The sequence below is a fragment of the Oryzias melastigma genome, linkage group LG20, assembly GCF_002922805.2.
Source record: "Oryzias melastigma strain HK-1 linkage group LG20, ASM292280v2, whole genome shotgun sequence".
NCBI classification, from domain to species: Eukaryota; Metazoa; Chordata; class Actinopteri; order Beloniformes; family Adrianichthyidae; genus Oryzias; species Oryzias melastigma.
The window spans coordinates 5,744,716-5,753,734 of record NC_050531.1 but is presented as its reverse complement, the minus strand read 5'-3'; the positions used below and the strand labels follow the sequence as shown (position 1 = coordinate 5,753,734).

Here is a 9,019-nt window from a genome sequence, read left to right as displayed (position 1 = left end):
ATAAAAGGATGATTTAATTTAAAAAACTGCATTAAATCTGTAAAAAAAGACATAAAATGTGTTTTCCTAGTGATTTTCTAATTATAATTAAGTTGTTTTTTGGCAAAATCAAAAAATATGTCAATTATAGAGCAACCCCACCCCTCTTCCTCTCCCCGTTGCTGAGAGCTCTCTGTTTACACACTTTCCTGCTAGCTTGGATGCATCAGAGAGGAGCGGACCAATCAGCTTTCAGCTGATTTTTTTTTTTTTTTGTCCAAAACATGATTTTTTTCAAAAAGCATTTTTTCATCTGTTCCTGATTCACAACAATTTGACCAAAGAAGTACTTAGAAATGTAATTTTAAGCTTAAATTTCTTTATATATGTTGTCTATTGTCAGTAAAATGCTACAAGAACATGTTAAAAACACATAATTAAATCATCTTTCTTGTCATGGAAGGAAGTCATTGGATAATGATACATTTTATGGCGAGGAATATGCCCGCCGTTTGATTTTAGTCGTGTTTTTTTTCATCTTTTGCACATCGTCCTGTCACAGGATTTGTCCAGATTTCCTTCCTTCCTCTTGTTGTTGCTCTTTGAAAAGACTAGATTGGTGAATATTGACCACAATGCATTGCGTTTGATTGGTTTGTCAATGAACACTATGTATTTCATAAAAAATAATCTGCGTTTTGATCATTAGAACACAGTGGATTAATAAATAGACAAATGTAAAATAGTAAAAATGTAAAATAGTAAAATGTTCATTTATGAGGTTTTTGTTTCCGCCAATGGGTGATGTCGTATTTGCTGTTCAGAAAGACAAAAAATAGTAGTGAGTATGTGTTCGAAGTGCATTCAAATCAACCAAATTATTAAGTCTTTTAAGGGTTATAAGGAGGAGTGAATGAATTTGGACACAGACGGTCTCACCTTATTTAATTTAAGGAATCAGCTTCAGTGTCTTTAGGAAGTTAAAATAAGAAGTATTTTATAATTGGACAGTAATGATGCCAAAAGTATTTTTTTTGGCATCCACAAAGTCTTTTTAACAGATATATTGTATTATGTTACACAACATTTCCACAAAACTGTCCAAAAATCTCAACTCTGAATAGTAAGTTTAGTCACTAAAAGAAATCAAAGTGTTTTTTTAAAAAATAAAATAAAAATGTAAAAATCCAAAAAGATTAAAGAGAGTTTACTGTCATTTCTATTTGTTAAAGGAAACAAATACATTGAATATTTTTATTAGCCACTCTGGAGTCAGGATTGAAAAAACAAAAGACAACAAGTTTGAACAAGAACATAAAGATTTTAAGAGGAAATGAGAATATATTTAAAAAATTGAAAATTGCAGAGAGAAGAATAATGCAGTCAAACCACATGGTATCTTTTATCTACAAAACAAAATTAAAACTATGCAAAAAGTGTCTTAAATAACTACAACTCAAGGATTTCTTCCACATTCGTGCGTCACAACTTTTGTTTTGTTTGTTTTAAACCTAAACTTGAAACCTTTTAAATGACTAATTGTTTTTTTCTTTGTGTGTCAATCCTGCATCATTGTAAAGAACAAACTCAAACTGTGAGAGCAAAGATTAAACTGAACCTTTTCACTCCATTGAGGTTGTTTTTCTGTTGTTTTTGTTTCACAGTTTGTTCATGTTGAAGTTCTGACACAAATCTGCATTTTGGGTTCTGACATGTTTGATTCAAATCTGTAAATATCAACAATAAATATTAAGAAGAAATAAGAATAGAGCATGTCACTGCTCATTGAAAAACTTAGTTTACTGTATTAATATAGGTGTTGCAGTGCATTCTGGGATAACGTATTTTTTTTTATTTTTATTTGGAACAAAATACGGAGGACTTAGCAGAAATATGAGTTTGGATCAATTTTACAGCTTTGTGAAAGTTACACGTAAACATTGAGGAGCATCACTGAAAGGCAGAATTTGATTTTATTGACTATGGGTGGATGATACTGAGAATTTAGGTATTGATCTGATATTACAGGGCTAGTATCAGCATCATTGATACCGATACTTATTTCTTAAAATGATAATTTCAGGAATACATTTTTTTTTGGTAATTATGTGTGAACATGCAACAAACATTGAAGATATTAATATTGGCATAATACCATTTTAATGAGAAAAATAAAAGTAACTAGTGTAAAATAAAATAAAAAATAAAATACACAAACATATATTTAAAAAGAAATAAAAGCAGTACTAAAATATAAAATTCACTAGTGAAAAAAGTAAATAAAACCAACACTGTAATAACTATACAAATCTAAACAATACAATAAATATTCTGCAGTTGGATGCAAAAATGTGTTTTTTTTTAATGACTCTTAAGTCACCAAAAAAGCAGGAAGGTGAGGTTCAAGGTGTGAAGAGGAGGTATAGTGTTTACACACAAGGATACTTCTGACAGATTAGGTGGTTTTTATTCAAATTGAGCTGGTTTTCTACCCAATCTGGCAACACAGAAATTTTGTACAGAAATTCCTATTTTTCCTCTTAAATTAAAATGAGACTCTGAGAGGTTTGCACAAAAATTATAATGTGTCTCAATGTAAGTTGATGCATTTATGGCAAATAAAATAAAACTTGAACCTGTAACCTTGACAGAAATCCGTAAATAAATTGATGAAAAACTGCGACAAAAGTACTGATCACAACACGATAGTATCAATACTTCACCTTATACTAACGTCCTGTAACAATTTGATGTTGTTTAAAGATGTAGCATCTAAAAAGACAAAAAAAAACTTGTGAAATACTAGGGCTGAGTATTAATAATTATTTCCAGAATCAATTCGACTCCAATTTTTTTAGATTCTTTCAATCCACTTAATTCAATTTGATTAAATTTTGCGTTTACATATTTGTTTAGAACTAGATTAATAATTTATATATGCTTTGAATATTTTTATATTACTCTAATACATTAAAACCAACTATTGCTCTGCTTCTTCTGGAGGGCGTTTCAGTTTGGCCACTAGGTGGCGATCACACTGTTACATCTTATTACAGAAGAAGAAGAAAGTATGAAGAAAAAACTGTTTTAGACCACAAATGGTTAAAAATATTTCCTTAAAAGAGTTTGAGTTTATTTAGTCAGAATGTATGTTTAGGTCGACCGAGCGTTAGCATTAGCCGTCCAATGGGAAATCCCATTATACGTTAGCATCAAGCTAGTGGACGTTAGCATTATGAGTTAGATTGATCTCTAATTTATGGATGGATTGATCTATTAAGCTTAGATCAATTTTATCAACGCACTGAAGGGGATCATTAGGTAAAATTACTTATTTTATTGTTTTTTTTCTTCAGAATTGAAAGCTCTATCATTTATGGTCACCAAATTTAGTCTCTGGGCTTTTTGTGGCTAGTTTGCCATGACAAATTGTGATCTTCTCTGGAAGAAAAACTTTGAAAAAGATGATCAGGGGAACCGTCAGCACTCGGTTTCTGTTTCATACTTGCTGCTCAGATACCCAGAATGAAGTGTGCTTCTGGTGGAGGTTTTTCTAGTCCATTCTCCATGTCTGACTGCAGACATGAACGCTCCTTCCTCTTGAGCAGAAACCTTTGGATGGGGTCAGCTGAGCAGTTAGTCATGCTTACTAAACTGGATCTGCAAGCATGACTTTTTTTTAAGAGCAGCCCTCTTCCATTAAAAGCCTGTGCAGGCCTGGGTCACCTTTCACTTAAAACACTCATCCTGAGCACATTTTTGAGTATTTCCAAGAAATCTGTTAGATATCAAAAACCCCAAACTGTGCCAGGTCAGGCTGTCTGATTCTCTCTTTTACTCACTTTCATGTGAAGCCGCCGGCTTTGGATGTTGAAGAGCAGAAAGGAGGTTAAGCAAACAGAAAGCTCATTAAAATAATGTGAACTCCCACTCCCCCCCACCTTTTTTTTTTTTTTTTTCTGCGCCGCAGGAATGCGCCGTCGTGCTTCACGTCTCCTGCAGAATCACTGAAGGTCTTCAGGTAATGAATGAACCGGGGATGCCCGCTCAGCCTCCAGTAAACAAGGAGACAGTCAAAGAAAACGCGCTTCCCACTCGTCTCTGCATATTTCAATTATGACACACTTTATTTTGACAGACATTTTAGGAGAGTTTGCTCTTTACAATGATGTAATGGCACAAACCCCCCCCCAATTACTCATTAAAAAGGTTTTAAAAGTATAAATTTCAACTTTAAACAAACATTACAAGAGATAAGACGCATAAATGTGGAATAAATCCTTGAAATGTGATCGTTTTGTGGAGTTTCACCTGATTTTTAAGCCACTTTTTACTTAATTTTGATTCCTTCTTTGCCTTATTTTTGCTTTTTTGCACTTTTATTTAATCTCTACATGTTTGATCTTTTTATAAAACATAAAAAAAATAATTGACCTCAATTTTTGTTATTTTTGTAATAAAAAAAAATGATTTTTTTTATTGATCCAAAGCTAAATAAATGTCTGCTAAGTCCTCTGCACTTTGTTTAGAATCAAAATCAAAGTACAAGCTGTCCCAGAATGCTTTGCTGCACCTATATTAGCACTGTAAATGTCCCAAATCCTGCTCTAATCCCTATAACTACTACAAAACTTAAAAGGCAATTATGACGTCAAGAATTGCAAAAAAATCTAATTAACACAAACATTTTATGACGTCTATTTATGAATCCACTGTGTTCTGATGATGAAAATGTTGATGGTTCATTAAAAAAATTACATTTAAACACATTTTTTTGCAAAAATTGTGTCTATATTAGCTAATGCACTGAGCATTAATGCACACTGGTTTTTTGCAAAGACTTCTGGGAAATTTTAATAGAAAAAAACAACTTGAATAAACAACATTTAATCATATTTGTTTTTCTATTTAAGTGATTTTAAAAAGGTTTAATCGACTGTCCATCAACCCATTCATGTAACCATCCATAAACATTAAAAAAATGTCATGTTTGACTTGAATTTTTGCTTTTTTTTAATTAAAGTAACTCTGTGGCAGCAGGAGAACCTTATTCCACATGGTGGATTTTATTTTGAAAGGAACTTGCTCGCAAAAGAAACAGAAACTTGAGTTATTATTTGTACAAAAAAACAATTTTAATATTTTTTTGCAGTTATTTAAAAGCTGCACACAAAACCTAAACAGAGGAACTTTGTGACTCCTTAATGTGTTTTGTTTACCGTATTTCCTGAGTATTAGTCGCACCGGAGTATAAGTCGCAAGAGCAAAAAATGTCTAATCAAGAAGAAGAAAACCATATATAAGTCGTTATGTAGTATAAGTCGCACTTTCGGGAGAAAAGTTTTATTTTTTTAAAAGTAAATCTCCCAAGCGTAGCCAAAAAAAAACAAAATAAAATGATTACAAAAATAGTAATCTTTTAATCTGTATAAGAAAAATATAAAATTTTAAGGGAAAAACCATCAGATTCTTTTCCATGTTTGTTTTGGACGACACTTCTTCTTCTGCTGCTGAATGCAGCAAATACTTATACTCAGATACAGCACCCTCTAGTGGTCGTTCGAGGCAACAACTGGTGTTTACAGGGAAAATAGCAAATACATGAGCCTATTTATGTCTAAAAAAAATAAATAAATAAAATAAAAATAAGTCACTCCTGAGTATAAGTCACAACCCTGGCTAAACTATGAAAAAAATGAGACTTATAATATGGAAAATATGGTAGTAAGAATGCGACTCAAACAGCTTAAAAGTTGCAGACCTCAGTTATAAAACATGAATTTTATCTAAATTTAAAAGTGATTTTTTGGACAGTTTAAGGTGGATTGTGGAAATATTGTGAAACATAATAGAAAAGGAAGAAATAAAGGCTGTAAAAAATAGTTTGAAATTCCCAATTGTTATTTGGGTTTTAATGTATTGACTGGTAAATGATTAAAGCAAATAGTGAGGACTAATCTAGTAGAATAAGATCTATGGATATTCGCTATTTTATGCATGTGAAGGTAAAATTTGAATTTTCTAAATGCCTGGTTCAACAAAAGGGCGTTCCTGATGGATAGCTGGATTTTCTAGTATTTGCTTTGCGCTCTTGTGTTTTCCACCTGCCTAAAGGTCAGTGTAAAGCTGCCCCTCAAGCTTTTATTCCTCCTAACTGGGTCAGAAAGGAGGTTAAGGTGAAGACAAACACCTTTTCTAAGAGAAATCACCAAATTCTTGCACTCATAGAACCGGAAGATGATGTCAAACTGAAAAAAGTGCTCAAATGAAAGCCTCCAGAAACGCCTCTCTGCTGTCGTCACCGTGCTTCACCTCAGGGAAGAGTCTGACAGTCTGACCTCATCCCTGATGTTCACGCCCTCCGTCCTTTGATTTGCCTGCTCTGTTTGTTCACCAGCGCCAGCGGTCTGCTCTCCTCCATTCATCTATCTGCCGATTTGCTAAACCCTTCCACTCCGGCGGCATTGTTTGCATTTTCCACCCGGAGGTGAGAAGCAGCAGCCTCATTCACACCTCTCGAGCTGCAGTCCTGCTGTGAGAGTGCAGATCAGGTCGAGCTTCTCACCTACAGTCTAATTGTTGCAGCCTCTTTGTTTCACCGAAACAAAAAAAAAAAAACTTTCTGGGAATTCACCATTAAATACCAAACTCACAAAATACCAAATAATATAAGAGGAGAGCTTCACCTACTTCCATCCATTCAAGTGTAACCTGAACGTTAAAGAGCAACATAATGAACGAAGCCAGGTGCATCATGGGATGTCCTCCGGCAATTCTGCTCTGTTACAGCATAACTATAAGAGGAGAGCTCAGGGTCAAATCTGTGGAAAATTCCAGGGCTGCATGGTAAAAACAGCTGTAGACAGCAGCAGTCTTAATGAGTGACAGCACTTAAGAGGATGAAACCGGAGCCTCTCAGTGATAAACATTCACTTTTCTGACTGAAAACTTCCCCTAAACCACATTATCAGGAACCCTCTAAACTGTTTTAGGCCTCCTTTAAGCTGCTGTCCTTTAAGGGTTAATAATAATTTGACTTTTACACTTTTAAATCAGCAAATTTAGAACGTTTTCAAAAGAAGTTGCTCCAAAACGGAAGGAGAAATGATCAAAACAGCTATTTTTTGGGGGGTAACCTTTGACATTTGACCATAAAAAAATCCCATAAAACGTGAACTCTGACTTGACCAAAGAAAGCATGGGAACCTTTTGAAGTCAAAAAAAACTATGAAAAGCTTTTAGGGGCTTATAGACTGATGCTTTTAATTCCTACACTGCAAATGCAAAAAAGGGAAGGGACATATTTGCAGAAGAAAAAAAAAATAATTAAAAATTTAGAAGAAAAACTGTCTGGACAAACGTCTGGAGTGAGTCATTTGTCGTCATCCATGAATAAAAATCTGCAGGAAGTCCATAAGCGGAAGTTTTTGTAGTAAAAATAGTTAAAAAGAACATTTAATTGATGCATTTTTGTATTTTTGTACAGAAAAAAATTAATAATTTCCACCAAAGTGCTTGATAATATAATAACCCCTATAAAAAATAAGTATACTCAAGTTTGTTTTAAGTATACTTTTTTAAAAACAAAAAAATATTTATACTTTTAGGGACTTATTAGAGATAAACTTTACAAGTTCATGAGATCATGACTTGGATTATACTTAGAATTATAAGACAAGTCTAAATATATTTGTCGATATTTATAAATGTCCATAAATATGTTCTTACACAGCATTAAAAAAGTTAATGTATTCTTGGGATATTTCCAGTACATTAAACATTTATTTTAATACACTAATCAGTACTTGTAAACTAAAAGAAAACTTTATAGATATACTCCTAAGTGTACTTTTATTAACTTAGAGCAGGATCTGCAACCTCCAAAACTACAAGAGCCATTTGGTTCAGTTTCTTATAGACCAAAATCCACAAGAGCTGGAAAGTCCATGTTATTGTCAAGAAAATACACAATATTTATGTTTTTGTGGCAATTAAAAAATATTTAAGAAAAGTATTTTTCAAATATTACAATACAAAATTGAATTAAAACACTGACTATATTTTTCTATAACTGTTTTTATTGCTTTTACTGTTGACAGCACCACACACAAGTGCATTTCAAAATAAAATAAACCAATTAAGATCTAAGAAACTTCAAAATAAAATGTCAAAAATCGTTTTTTTTTTTTTTAATTAGGATTTCGGTTCATTATTTTTGTCCTTTTACTGTCAAATATAAACAACATTGAAGTAGAATCACATTATTAAGACTAAAATCAATCAAAACATTAAAAATAAACTGAGCTTTTTATTCTCATTTTTAAAGATGTGAGGCTTCATGGTAACTTACCAAAATAAAAGGGTTGTAGAAACTATTATTTTAATAACTTTGCAATAAAAACACATTTGAAGAACATTTCTACAGAATTTCCGTGACAGTAAATTAAACTTTTAGCCTTGTTTTTGATTTGTGGTTTGAAATATTAAATACCTAAACAGGAATGGCAAAACTTAACTAACCAATCGATTTTTTATTTTAATTATTAGAATTTTTCTCTAAAGCTAAAGAGCCACATGAGGCTCCGGAGGTTACAAAGTTTATCACCAGTAAACTAATACTATGCTAGAAAGGTTACGTTAAGCATACTTCTAAAACATGTGTCAAAGTCAAGGCCCGGGGGCCGGATCTGGCCCTCCTGGTAACTACATCTGGCCCTCCTGGTAACTACGTCTGGACCTCCAGAACATTTAATGTTAATGGTTATCTTGTGTTATCTTGCGCTTATTTTTAGCTTTTTGAATTTTGACAAAATATATATTTAATGGAGAGTAAAATATTGAAAGTTATTAAAGGTTTAAGTTGCTTTATTCTGGAATAATGTTACTGCATTTTTACTATCCATAACTATGTTTAAAAGTTACGTTCTGAAAGTTTTAAAAATTGGCATTGTGCTAGCTTTTTTGGCTATTTGACATACGATTTTTAAGCTATTTTGGAGTTTAGCTAATATTTCAGCTACATGCTAGCTGTTTTGGCTAA

The 9,019-nt window shown here is 32.6% G+C and overlaps 1 long non-coding RNA gene across 1 annotated transcript in view; it reads right to left on the bottom strand.

The window, feature by feature from the left end:
• Positions 1-9,019, bottom strand: part of LOC112151545 — a 15,974-nt gene that overhangs the window by 944 nt on the left and 6,011 nt on the right. The window lies entirely within an intron of this gene.